Genomic DNA, 15,143 nt, shown 5'->3' with positions numbered 1-15,143 from the left:
TTTCTCACATATGTGTCTAATTACTTGTGTTTTTGTGTCTATTAGTCTGTAAAATCACTGAAGTTAGGGACCAATTTTATATATCAGCCTTGTATTCTTATAATCTCAGAGAGTGCTAGAACATAATAAATAATATCTACTATTTGTTGAATGAATAAACAAATTTACTTAACATTTCATAGAGTTACTCTTCATATTTTTATATAAATTTGACTCTGACCTCTAAAATAAGGATGCATATAACTACACATGGAACCAAGGAACAATGTGACTGAGTTTGTCCTCTTGGGACTCACTCCAAGTCTCAGGAGTCAGAAAATACTCTCTATTGTTTTCCTGTTCATTTACATTGTGACAATGGTGGGCAACCTACTCATTGTTGTGACTGTGGTGGTCAGCTCAACCCTGCGTGCCCCCATGTACTTCTTTCTTGGTTACTTATCATCCATGTATGCTGTTCATTCTACAACAGTTAACATTAATGTGATTATAGATTTACTCTATGAGAAGAAAACTATTTCCTTTCAAGCTTGAATGACCCAGCTTTTTATAGGACACTTATTTGGTGGCGCTGAGATTTTACATCTGGTGGTCATGGCCTATGACCACTACGTGGCCATCTGCAAACCCCTGCATTATATAACAATCATGAACCAACAGACCTGTGTTTTGCTGCTCCTGCTGGCTTGTGTTGGCGGTTTTGTGCATGCTGTAGTTCATCTTCTTTTTGTTTATGACCTTCCCTTCTGTGGCCCTAATGTCATCAACCACTTCATCTATGACACGTACCCTTTATTAAAACTTGCCTGCACTGACACCTACATCATTGGTCTCACTGTGGTTGCCAATGATGGGGCCATCTGTGTGGTCATCTTTATTCTCTTACTTATCTCTTATGGGGTCATTCTGCACTCCCTGAGGAAACTTAGTCAGGAAGGGAGGCGCAAAGCCTTATCCACCTGTGGTTCCCACATCACTGCAGTGGTTCTTTACTTTGTCCCTTGCATTTTTATGTATGTGAGACCTCTTTCTACCTTACCCATTGATAAATCCTTGACTGTGTTTTACACTGGTATTATCTGTATGTTGAACACTTTAATCTATACCCTGAGAAAAGCAGAGATGAAAAATGCCGTGAAGCAGCTCTGGACCAGAAAAAGTAAATGAGACGGCAGAGAAATGCAGCAGCTAGTTTTCAATGGAGAGTTACTCTTTTGAAAAATATCCATGTGCTATTATTTAATTGTAGTAACTTCCTCCTCAGGCTTACTAAATTGCTCATGATGAAAAGTATTCATTTTGTGAATACTACCAGTGATTAGTTTTGTTCAAAATATATTTTTGATATTTTCAAGATTTCTTAGGGAATGCATATTACTTTTTTTGGTGTAAAATGGCTGTTCAGACTGTAGATTTATGTTTTATGTGATGAGTTATGCTCTAGTTAATACTGTAAATTTATTTTAGTTGATAGAAGATTTTCTCACACCTCTTCCTTAAATAAAGTTAATCATTTTTTTTTCTTTCCTTTTTTTTTGTGGGGAGGGGAATGAATAGTGCTCATTAGAAGTTTGGGAAAATAAAATAAAACATAAAACATGGTTCACTCCTCTCCAAACAAAGACAGCCCATATTTACATTTGAAGTATATATTCCAATTTTTGTATCTGCAACATGCTTTAAATATATAGATTTGTTCTTATTGCTTAACAGATTAAGGTTGAAGAGGAATGAGGTATCAGAATTAAAATAGTAATCAGAAGGAGGCTAAATATATAAAAAGAATTTGAATGAACAATGCAGATATGCAAAACAATGACTAAATTTTACTTATTTTTTTCCAACTGGGAAATCATATTGTCTTCTCAAGTGGAGCAGCCTTGCTTGGTATTACATTTTAATAAAAATGATCTCCTAATCTTTCCAGATAGTTTAAAATATCTGATGATACCTGTGTTATATTTCAATCCCTGTCTTCTTTCTTTTAGTATTTGTGACCTTCTAGTGGGACCTAGGCCCTGTCTTTCATAAGTATAATTAGCACAATCCATAATATATTTAAATATAGAATGCAGAAATTGACATTAGATAATTTTGAATGATGTCATTGTCAAGAAAGATGCTGACGATATATATATATATATATATATATATATATATATATATATATTTTTTTTTTTTTTTTTCCATTTGCACCTCACTCATCAATGTAATGCAGGTTATCAGATCACAAAGAGGCCAGGGTATGTTGTTTTATTTGACAGAAAAATCATCCATAAAATCTTTGTGAATTTTTTTCTCTTTGAATCAGGCTTGAAATAAAATATGATCCACCCCTACTAAGAGATCAAAGAAACACATGGTTCCAGTTTCCCCTATCTAGTCTGCTTTCATGTGGGGCTAATATCTATGTGAGAATGGATACTTTCCACTGGTAAAATATGTTGTATGAATAACTTAACGTCCTGACTTTTATTCCTATTATTATCACATGGAGATTGCTTTTATCATCTCAAATTCTGCCTAAACGTAACACTATTCATAATAATAACAAGCATATGATTGTAATCAAGTTTACTTAACTTATTCCTCCACGTTGGGATATTTAGGTAATTTTCAAGTTTATATAGTTATAGCTAGTGTATTTTTGTCTATAAGCTACCTGAAGGCAGTGAAAATTACTTAATCTTTGTGTTCCTTACACAATATCTGAGAAATGGAATCCTCTCCACAACTGTTAATTACTTGTGTCTTTCTTGTTCTGCTGGAGTCAGAATTTTTGCTGATGAATTTTGATTAACTTTTTTTATATTAAAGTATATACCACTTTTCTTTGATATTTGCCTTATTTTATTTATGCTATAATTGTTTTTTATATGTAGTTCTATTTTAATATTCTTTTACTTTTTAAATTTTTTCTATCATATCACATTTCCCTCAGTGATTTTATACATTTTAACCTCTTCCTTTACAATAACTTTTCAAAGAAAATATTTTTTAACCCATTTAGAATTTATTTTTGTTTGTCTTGAGGAAATATCTAAGTTCATTCTCCCCAAATAGATAAAATATTCTTCTAACATAATTTACTAATAATGAATTGTTTTTAGTAATGATTTGAAATTTATCCCTTTAATTTGTCAAGTTTTATATATCTATAAGCTTCAATCTTTGATCCACATCTTTTTTTTTTTTTTAGATTTTAGGGTGTTTTATTCCTCTGTTACCAACATATCATTATAGTCATTAGGAACTTTTAATATGTATTTACATCTGATAGGAATAATCTCCCTTAATTACTCATTATTTTCAACATTTCTCCTTCATTTCTTAAATGTTTATTCTTTCCAATAATCTTTAGCATCATTTTGCAAACTCAAGAACTTTCCAAGAAATTGTATTTTGAAGTTTATTACTGCAAATATTGATTTTGAGACTGGTATGCTATAATTTCTAATTTACCCTTGGGAAGACTTGATTATAAGTTTCAATAAAAATTTGAAATCATCATTGGAACATACATGGGTCTGTATATGATTACACATAAGCCTACATCCAGCCACACGTGGGTCTTTATCTGACCTCACGCACACTTGCAAAAATTTATACTCCCACTGTTCGGTTTGCTAAAGTTGCTGTAATGCAAAATGCCAGAAATGGATTGGCTTTTATAAAGGAAATTTACTAGGTTACAAATTTACAGTTCTAAGACTTAAAAGTGTCCAAACTAAGGCATCAATAAGAGGATATCTTCACTGAAGAATGGCCTGTGGCATCTGGGACACCTCTGTCAGCTGGTAAGGCACATGGCTGCCATTTGCTGGTCCTTTGCTCCCAGATTGTATTTCAAAATGGCTTTCTCCAAAATGTCTCTGGGCATTTTTCTTAGCTCCCCTCTCTCAGCTCCTGTGCGTCCTTGCTTCTTTCTCCCAGGACATTTCTCTCTAAGCATCTGGGGTCCTCTCTTAGCTTCTCTGGGGCAAACTCTGGGCTTCATTTCTTAGCTTAGCACCTCAAATGTGTTTTCCTCTGCATTTCCATAAGCATCTCTCAGCATCTCTTAAAGGACTACAGTGATCTAATTAAGACCCACCCTGAATGGGCAGGGTCATACTTCTATGGATATAATCTAATAAAAAAGTCTCACCTACAGTTGGATGAGACACATCTCTATGGAAACAATTGAGTCCAAATATCCCACAAGATTGGATTAAAGAATATGGCTTTTGTGGGGGACAGAATACATTCAAACAGGCATGCACACCAAGCACATATGAGCCTTATAGTTGCTCTGCATCCTCACTAGCATTTGGATTATCTGACTTTAATTTTGGCTGTACTAGTAATTTTGATGTTTCTCACACATGGTTTTTAATTTGCATTTCCAAGAAGACTACACATGTTAAGAGCTTCATGTCCGTATGTTTCACGGCTATTCTTGGCTTATCTGTTTAAGTTTTTTATCATTCAAAACGAACAAGGCTTGTCTTGATTTATAAGAATTATTTATATATTCTGGATACAAGTCTTTAGCAAATATTTCCCAATCTGTATCTTGTCTTTTCATGTCATTAACAGTTAATTTTCATAAGACAAAAGTTTTTATTTTGATGAAGTCCAATTTATCATTTTTTTCTTTTTTGCTTCTTAACAAATCTTTGTCAATTCCAAGTTCATAAAAATATTTTTGTATGTTTTCTTCTGAAAGCTTTATAGCATTAGTTTTTATTTTAAAGTCCATGATTATTCTTGAATTATTTCTTGTATATTATGTGAAGTTAAGTTTGTGATTCACTTTTTCCATATGAATATTCAATTCTTCCAGTACCTATTCTTTATGAGTCTGTCCTTCCTCTATTTAATTGCACTGGGAACTTTGTTGAAAATAGATTAACATATATGCATTGATCTATTTCTGGACTCTGTATTCTATTTTATTCATCTATTTGTCTAACCTTACACTAGTACCACAAAGCCTTGTTTAGAATAGCTTTATAGTAAATCTTAAAATCATGTGGTATGATCCTATTTTTTTTTTTCTGGATGATTTTAGCAGTTGTAGGGCTCTCATTTTAACATAACTTTAGAATCTGCTTGTGTATTTCTCCTGTTCAGTTGTGTATTTATGCATAAAAAGTTATCCCAAAACTTAGTGGCTGAAACAAGAAGTATTGTATTATATCTCATGATTTCCTTAACTTAGAAGTTTAGGCAGAACTTGACTGAACAATTCCACTGCTCCATGTGGCATGACTTAAGGTCACTCTTTGGTGTTCAGCTAATGTCTCAGGTTTTATGGCCAGTCCTTGGCAGAGATGTTAGAGGGTTGGGCTCTGCTGGGTCCCTCTTCCTCTCCATGTAGATGTAAGGATATGTAGACGAGATCTTTACAGCAAAGTTTTCAAATTTCTATAATGGCAGCTCAGGGCCCTGAGAGGCAGGAGGCAAAACCTGCCAGGTCAGTTAGCAGCCGCTCCTGTAACTCACCCAGCATCACTTCTGTCATATTCTATTAGATAAAGCAAACATAAGCTTGCCTAGATTCAAAAAAGGTGGAGAAATTTACTGCATATCTTGATTTAGGAGTGGTAAGATGGCATTGAAAGAAGCTTACGTGGAAGATGCTGTTGTGTCCACCTTTAGAAAATACAGTGTCATGGTTTACCCTCTGGCCACAACAATACCCAAGCCTCGTACATGCAAAATATACTTATCCCTTCCCCAAGCTCTCATTCCATTATAGCATCAACTTCAAGTTCAGAATCTCAACTTCTAAATCCAGACCAGGTGTAGATTAAGTTCCTAGGGTGCAGTTCCTCAATGATGGTTCCTTTCTCTTTAAAGGTCTATGAAACAGAGACCTGTGCTCTCTTTCACATGCCCAGCCTATATTTGGAATCCAGGATAACCAAAATACACACTCTTACCCAAAAGAGTGGCTAACAGAAGACTATGGTGCTTCCTCTAGTGAAATCCTCTTAAACTTCTGTCTACCCATTATCCAGCTCCAAAGCCATTTCCACAATTTCTGTATTTGCAATAGCAGCACCCATTCTCTTTGTACCAAAACCTGTGGTAGTTTCCTGGGGTCCTCAAGCAAACACCACTAAGTGGTTCAGTTTTAAACAATGAGAAACTTATTTGCTCACGGTTTGAGGATTGGAAAATGTCCAAATCAAGGTGTAATCAAAACAGTGCTTTTCTTGAAGGCTGTGGTGATCTGGGGATGTCTGGTGGTGATCTTTGGCTCATCTGTCACGGCTGCTTCTCCTGGTCTCTCCCTTCTCTTCCAGGTTCTATTGATGCCCAGCCTCTTGCTTACTGTGACTTTCTCTTCTCTGCCTGGATTTCATTCTGCTTATAAACAACTCCAGTAATATGATTCAGACCCATACTGACTGAACTTGGCTATATCTTAACTGAAGTAACCTCATCAAAAATTCCTACCTACAATGGGTTCACACCCATAGGAATGGATTAGAGTTAAAAACATGTTTTAATAGAGTGCATACAGTTCAAACCACCATTGTAGTTATCAAGGAAGGAGTTATCAAGGAAAGCCATTTTGTCCAATGCAAATCTGACAAGTGTTGTGCAAAATTTTTAAGACCATATGCACCGCCATCCTGGAAAGAAAAAGACAGGCTGGATGAATTGAAAGAAATAGGACTTTAATGGGAAAAATCATGGAAGCAGAATTCTGGAACAAAGAGATCTCTTTGGGCCAAGAGACAGGACTTACACACATGTGTGGAGAAATCAGGTCACTCCTACCTTTAAAGGGGACATTTTCCCTGGTGTTTGGAAAGGGTAGGACTCACATTCCAATGTTCAAGGAAAGTGCCACTACCCAAATGCTGGGGATTGTGCTCTTGCATTCTTTGACAACCTGGCTGCCATTTTGATGCTTAGAGAGTGGGTCCTATAAACTTTTGGTGGTTTGGATATATTATGTCCCACCAAAAGCCATATTCTTTGATGTAATCTTGTGGGGGCAGATGCATTAGTTTTGATTAGATTGGAATCCTTTGATTGTTTCCATGGAGCTGTGACTCAATTAACTTTGAGTGAAGTGTTTGATTAGATAATTTCCATAGAGGTGTAACCCCACCCATTGAGGGTGGGTGTAAATTGGATCACTGGAGTTGTATAAAGGAATTCACAGACAGAAGGACCTTAGAGCAACTTACAGAGACATTTTGAAGAGGAGCTACAGCTAAAGAGAGGACAAAACACCCCAAGAGCAACATGTTGGAGAATGCCATTTTGAAACACAACCTGGAAGCAAGCAGACACACAGCCATGTGAATTTTGAGCTAACAGAGGTTTTCTGGACACTCTTGGCCATCCTTCAATGAAGGTATGTTAATATAGATGCCTTACCTTGGACACTTTATGGCCTTAAGACTGTAACTGTGTAACCAGATAAACCCCCTTATAAAAGCCAATCCATTTTTGGTATTTTGCATTCTGGCAGCAATAGCAACTGAACAACCTTGCATTCTTTGAAAGCCTGGTTGCTGCACAAGCATAGAATTTGTGGGACTCCTGCTCCAGCAGTCCTGGAGTACAAACCATGAACCCACAGATAACTCTCAGACCTTGAGATCTAATGGGGCTTACCCTGTTTGATTTTGAAATAGCTTGAGACCTGTGACCTCTGTTTTCCTTCCAAATTCTTCCTTCTGGAATGGGAATGTCTATCCTATGCTTGGATTTGCCCAGGATTTGCCCAGGATAGACCATACCCATAACTGATTTTGATGAGACTTTGTACTTAGCATTGTTATTGAAATGGATTAATGACTTTCTGATGTTATAATGGAATGAATGCATTTTGTAAATGAGATGAACATGGTCTTTTGGGGGTCCAGAGGGTGGGCTGTGGTAAGCTGAATTTTGTTTCCCAGGAAAATAAAACATATTCTCAATTTTAATCCATTTTTGTGGCTGTGAACCTTTGTAAATAAGATCTTTAAAGATGTCATTTTTAGTTATGACTGACACAACTGAATGAGATTGGACCTTAACCCTACTACTGGAGTCTTTATTAAGAGAAAGTCACGTAGCAGAATAGAAGCTGAAAGTCAACACAACACAGAAGAGAAAGGAAAGAACATTGCCATGTAGTAGGAAAGCCAAGGAACCCAAGGGTCACTGTCAGCCAAAAACAGCATCAGTCTCCAGGGTGAAAGCATCACTTTGCTGATGCCTTGATTTTGGACTTATTATAGCTTCAATGCTGTGACCCAGTAAATTCCCATTGTTTAAATCAACCCATTGTCTGGTATACATCTTAGCAACTTGGGGAACTAAGACAGAGTCCTTCCATCTACCATCTACTTCCTGGCACCAAAGTTAATGCCACATGCTTTAGATTTTTCTTATGGAAGCAAGTCACTTCCAAGTTTCAATTATTGTTCTGGGTATCTTTTGCTTCACGACATATGACTCCATATTTTTATGACTTTGCAACAGCTATTTTATTTTATCTCAAGATTTTGTGGGACAGAAATTCAGACAGGGCTTTGTTAAGTGTTTCTTCTTCTTCATATGGCATGGACTGAAGTCACTTTGTGCTTTTCGGCTGATAACTGGGCTAGTCTGAAGGGTCCTAGGCAGCTTAATTCATGTTCATGGTATTTCAGAAGTGATGCCTGGAAGGGATCCCCTGGTTCTCTCTCTCTCTTTCCACTTAGGTGCAGAATGTCTTTACAAGATCTCTCCAGTGGGATAATCAGATTTCTATCTTGATGCTCAAGGCTTCCAGAGGTAGAATATAGAAGTTATCAGGCCAGTTAAGGCCTATGCTTAGAACTGATACAGTGACAATTCCACAATCTTCTATTGGTCAAAGTAGTCACAAGGCCTGGCCATATTTGAGGGAGAGGAGATATAAAATACAAAACTTGATGGGGGTATAACAAAGTCATATTACAGAACAGTATATGGAATCAGAGATATTGTTGCATCCATTTTTGAAAATGCAATCTTTCACATCTCCAAAAGAACATGCTTTTAATATCTAAGGGAGCTGTAGTGATATTCATCTACTTTTAATATTCCTGATCATTTGGATTTTCTCTTGATCATATTTGATAGAGGTTTGCCAATTTTCTTATCAAATAAGTAACTTCAACATTTTTATTTTCTCTATGTCCTGTTTTCTATTTTATTAATCTTTGGTCTTGACTTTTTAATAAACTTTATTCTCCCTACTTTAACATTAAATATCTCTTCTTATTCTAATTTTAAGGTAATAACTTAAAAAGTTGCTTTTAAACATTTAATTTTAATATAAGCATGTAAGTTATAAATTTCTCTGTAAGTACTATTTTGGTTGCATCCCACACATTTTGATATGTTTTATTTAGTGTTTAGTTGTAAATATTTGCTTATTTCCTCTCATGACTATTTTGTGATTAGTGGGCTCCTTAAATATTTATTGCTGGGTTTTCTAATGTTTGGAAGTTTTTCTAGATACCTATGTTGGCAATGTCTGCATAACAAATTCCCCCAAACTTAGTGACTTGAAGCAATGCACATTTATTATCTCATAGTTTCTCTAGGTTCACAAACTGGGCACACCTTGCCTGTTTCTTCTGCTTGGGGGCATCATAAGGCTGTAATCAAGGTGTCAGCTAATGTTACAATATGTCTTCAGATGTGATTTATGCCCCATTCTCATTTGAGAGCTTGACTGGGGAAGGTTGCACTTCTAAGCTAACTCACATGGACAGTGGCAGGATTCAGTTACTTATAGGCTGTATGAGCAAAAGGCTCAGGTCCTCTCTATTAGTTGACTGAAAGTCACCTTCATTTATTTGCCAAGCAGGCTTTCACAGCCTCCTTCATCACAGAAAACTTATAAGAACAGCCAGAGAATGAAAGCTAGTGAGACAGAAATCAGTCTTCCGTAATTTAATCACAGAATTAATATCCCAATGTTTTTATCCATAATCTATTTATTAGAAGCAAGTAACTAGGACCAAGCCACACTTAAGAGGTGAGGATCATGAAAGGGTCTGAAGGCCAGGAGTTGAGGATCTTAGAATGTTGTCTTTAAAGCTACCTACCAAGATATCTTACTGTTATTGATTTCTAATTCAATTCTATTGGAGTATGAGGACATACTATATTCTTTGAAATTAATTAAGTCTTGTTTCTTAGCCAAGTAGATGGTCTATTGTGAATGTTCAATGTGCATTTGAAAAGAATGTATATTCTGTGTTTCATAGGTATAGCATTCTGTAAATGTTAGTTAGGTCATCTTGCATGAGAGTTTGTTCAAATTTATTCTATAATTATTGAGTTTTTTTTTCTATTTGTTCTATCAGTTATGGAGAAAGGGCTATCAAAATCACAAACCATGATTGTGAATTTGACTATTTTTGCCTTCTGTACTGTCAAATTCATTTCATATATATTGAAACTCAGATATTGAATGCATGCATATTTAGGATTATTATATCTTCTTAGAAAATAGAACATTTACCATTATGAAACAATCCTCTTCAAGTTGAAGCCTTGAATCCTACTATGTTTATTATTAATACATCCATTTCATCTTTTATTTGCTTAGTGTTTACATGGTATATATTTTCCATTCTTTTACTTTCAATCCTTCTCTTTTTATAAATTAAACATTCTCTTGTAAACAGCAGGTAATTAAGTCCTGTGTTATAATCTAAATTTATAATCTTTGCCTTTTAATTGGAATGCATAGTCCATTTATATTTCATGTCATTATTGGTATGGCTGGGTTTAGTTATATCATTTTGCCATATGTTTTCTACTTTCTCCGTCTGTTTTTTTTTTTTTTTTTGTATCTTTAGATCTCTTTTCCTGACTTCTTTTATTTAATGCAGTGTTTTTAGTATGCTATATCACTTCCACTAGCCTTTGTTCTATTTATCTCTTGGTATTATTATTATAATGGCTCACGTGACTCTAGGGGCTGGCAAGTCCAATAAATTGTGTAGGACAGAATATAAACTGGAAACACTGATTAAGGTCATTTGGTAGATTGGCAAGTCCAAATTCTGCAGGCCAGGTTGTAAACTGGAAACTCCAGAAAATATAACACTGAAGTTGAGTTTGAATTTTCCAAGGGAAGCTGAATGACCAACGTTTTGAGGCAGAAATTCTTTTTTCTGATTCTGAAATCCTCAGTTCTAGCTTTTAAGACCTCCAATTGATTGGCTGATACTTCCCACATTGCTGAGGGAAATCCCCTTATGGGTTGAAGTGCAATCAGCTAAAGATAACAATCAATGGATTATACATGTAAATCCAAATGCAAAATACCCTCACACTAACAATCAGTCCAGTGTTTGCTTGACCAAATAACTGAACACAGTAAACTAAGTTGACACATGAAATTAACCAACACACTACATTATACATCCTTAACAGAACAATACTTTAAAAATTAATGTATCAATGTAATACCTAAATTAAAAATATTTGAAAGTAGAATGCTCATAATTGAAAGTAGAAAGAGTAATGCTAATTACACCCTATTACCCTTTATTAAATTGATGTCATACATTTTACTGCTACATAGGCTATAACCCCCTGAATATAATGCTATTAATTTTGTTTTAAACAGTAATTTCTTTTGAAAATTATTTAGGAAAGAAAAATAACTCCTATTTACCCTATACCATTTCTATTTTCTTCCTTCTTTTATGCAAATCTTAATTTCAGTCTGATATTGTTTTCCTTCAACCTGAAGAATTTCCTTCTGCATTTCTTGTAGCATGTATCTTTTAGCTATGCATTCTATCAGCCTTAATTTTTTCTGTAAAAGCCTTTATTTTGCCTTCATTTAGAAAAAAATGCTTTTGCTTTTTTGTATATGTCTAGGCTGATACTTATTTTTCTTCTTTTAGCACAATATGGATATTACTCCATTACTGTGTCATTGTTCTTTTTTTGTAATGTGTTTTTCTCATGTCTGGCTAATTTTAATGTTTTCTCTTTATCTTTGAATTTTATCAATTTGACTATGATGTCTCTTAGTATGCTTTCTTTGTATTCTGCCTGGTATTAGCTGAGCTTTTTGGAACTATGAACTTATGATTTTAATGAAATATGGAAAAATGTGGGGCCAATGCTTCATCAATAACTTTTCTGCTCCTTTCTCTCTTTCCTCTCCTGGGGCTCCAATAACTGTGTTTTAGGATAGTTGATGCTATTTCAGAGGTTATTGAGTTTTCTCATTTTAAATATTTTATTTAGAAAAATTTCTATTAACTGGTCCTCAAGTTTATTGATGTTTTCTTATGCATTGCCAATCTGGTGTGATTTCCATCCAATGAATTTTGATTTCATATACCGTATTTTGTAGTTACTGAATTTCCATTTGGTTCTTTTTGAAAGTCTCAAATACTCTCCTGAAATTTTTTTTATCTTTTCATTGATTATAGTTATCTTTTACCTGTAGATTTTAAACATAATGTTCATAGTTATTTTAAAGAACGCATCTGCTGTTTCTAATATCTGAGTCATCTCTCGGTCTGATTCTATTGACTTTTTTGTTCCCTTGATTACAGGTTATATTTTTCTTCTTTATTCAAGTGTGTAATGAATTTTTAGGAAATTTACAGTGATATTTGGAATGATACATTTTAGAGACTCTGTATTCTGTTGTGTTCTTCTGAGGATATTGAATTTTGTTTGGCAGGAAGTTAAATTATTGGCAGACTTTCCTTAACCCTAAGAGGCTTGAACTTTAGGGTTTGTTAGGGTGGGTATATTTTAGTTCTTGTATAAGTCTTATAACACAGGTCTTAATTCTGAGATGTAGACCTTAATCCCGAGACATGGACATTCTCAGGTTTCCATGGAAAGTCTGAAGCATTTAATAAGTCACTCTAACTTGGCAGCACTTGAACTCCAGGCTTTTTTCCACACATCTTCACTGAGAAGCTGCTGAAATTTCTGCTCAGCTCTTTCAGCCTATCAGTACTTTTTTTTTTTTTTTTTTTGCTAAGTGTAGTCTGACGCTGCCCATAGGCAGTTTAGTAATCAGCTAGGTATCTGCCATGAATTTCAATGCAAATTTCACATCTTCTCTTCTGAGAATTCTTGATTTCTGAGTTTCCTCCATACATCTCTAGCTTCTCTGGAAGCTTTGGTCTGACCCTTGATTTCTCAAACCTATATGATTGCATTTTATTGTGCTTCAACTCTATTTCCCATATACCCCTCTTAAACAATTAGTGTCCTTAAGGTAAAGCCAAATAATATAGGGGAACAAATTGGTATACAATGTATTATTCCAATAGTTTGATAATGTTTTCTGGTCTTGAAAAGCCATATCGAACAGGCTAAGACAGGGCAAAGTGTAATTAAAAGTCTATTTCATGATAAATCCTTCTGAAACCCTGAGAAACTGTGGTTAATTGTCCTTTGCGATCTCACTACACACTAGGTATTGGTTTTGGCCTTGGGGAGTCCTATTTAAAGCTATTTTAAGCAGCTTTCTGCTATTGTTTTCATCATGGTTTTCTACTTTAATAGCTTTGGTTGACTTAGAGGAATATGTTATTCTACCCATCATTTTATTTCATTTACCTCATATATCCTAGTGACCACATTCAGAGGCTAGACCAAACGTATTCTATTCCTTTTTTTGAGCCAAAATCAGTGTTATTTGGTGGACTCCACATGACCCACTTTACCCTCAGAATATTCATAAGGCCTTCCATAACAACATTCTCTTTTGCTATATTTCTTGACTTTCTGTTCATTAAAGGCTTGTTTGCTTGATAAAATGGTGATGCTACCAGAAATAGTGCATTAGTCTATAAATACACAGACATTGCCATGGGGTTGAGACTCAAGTGTTCTCTTCCCTGCAAGTTATACTGCTCATACATCTAGCATTTGAGTGGATTTAACATTGCCTTCTTTGACCAAGGATTTACCATTCAGCAGATGAAATTCTGCAGATTTCCATATTGAATCATACCCTTCATCTTGGGAACTTCAATTGAGAAATCAAGCATCTTGTTTTTCTTTAGCAGGAAATGAATAATCACATTCTTATCACTTAAGTAACCTGTGTGGAAATCTCTTCCGGAAGTTCTATTTTGTTCTGAATATTATTCTTATGAGTATGCTCTACTTCTGTTTAGTCACCTCTCATTAATGTTTCTGTATTACTATTTCCATTTTATCAAGAAGCTTTGTTACCTGCTCCATCTTTTTGTATATGACCCTCTAGCATTATCCATGGCAAAAAGGGTACTTGTGATGCTTTTAAGTTGTGTCTCTATAAAAGTCCAATTACCTGCCAGTAGTTCTGTTTCAAGTGGGCTGCATCTGGTCACTGTATGAGAGAATTATTGAATCACCAGTCCAGTGTTTATCACTGGGTGGCAGTGTTAGTCTTCTGTCAGAATCTCTATTCTGCATCTATTCATGCAGTAAATACCTCAGAAATCATCTGAGCATTAGGATTATGGAGTGCCAATGGCACTGCATGGACACTTCCCCATCATTAAGTCTCCTGAAACAAGTGGTATCTCTTTCTTATAATTAGACTATGGAAATGATAGTAATATATTCAGTACTATTTGTGGGATGTCTCTAATGTTCATGACCGGATGTCTCCAACAGTTATTCCAAGAAACTTGGCTAATTGATCAAGGCTTTGTATTTTGGCTAAATTGATCCATCCTACTTGGCTGGTAATATTTACTGTCGTTCTGAAATTATCCCAAGCTTCTTCTGAGAAAGAAATTATTATGATGTTATAATGTAATGGATAATTTACTTTGAATATTATCATGTATAAATTTCATTTCACAAACCTTTGGCAGTGTGTTATGTATGTACCCTTGGGGAAGTAGCAAACATATTAAATTCTTTTCCACATGAAATCAAACTATACCTAACATTCCTTAGATTCTAACAACTCATTTGGAATCATGAAGATATAGAAATTGCAATTAAATTTTTAAAGGGTAGTAAGCCATCCTAGATGATAAGGCAGATTATAATGCTACAATTAAAATCATGTGGTACTTGTTCAAAAATAGATAAATATGTAAATGAAAAGCAGGAATGATGAATCAACCCAATTTCACATATGTATTAAAATGTAAGTGTTTCAGTTAGGATACTTTTGGTTA

General features: G+C 34.9%; 1 pseudogene; it reads left to right on the top strand.

Moving 5' to 3' along the window:
* Positions 1-249: 249 nt before the first annotated feature.
* On the top strand, positions 250-1,167 carry LOC119518153 (annotated as a pseudogene).
* Positions 1,168-15,143: the final 13,976 nt, after the last annotated feature.

This window comes from Choloepus didactylus, chromosome 21 (assembly GCF_015220235.1).
Source record: "Choloepus didactylus isolate mChoDid1 chromosome 21, mChoDid1.pri, whole genome shotgun sequence".
Classification (NCBI taxonomy): Eukaryota; Metazoa; Chordata; class Mammalia; order Pilosa; family Megalonychidae; genus Choloepus; species Choloepus didactylus.
This window is presented reverse-complemented; position numbering and strand designations above follow the sequence as displayed.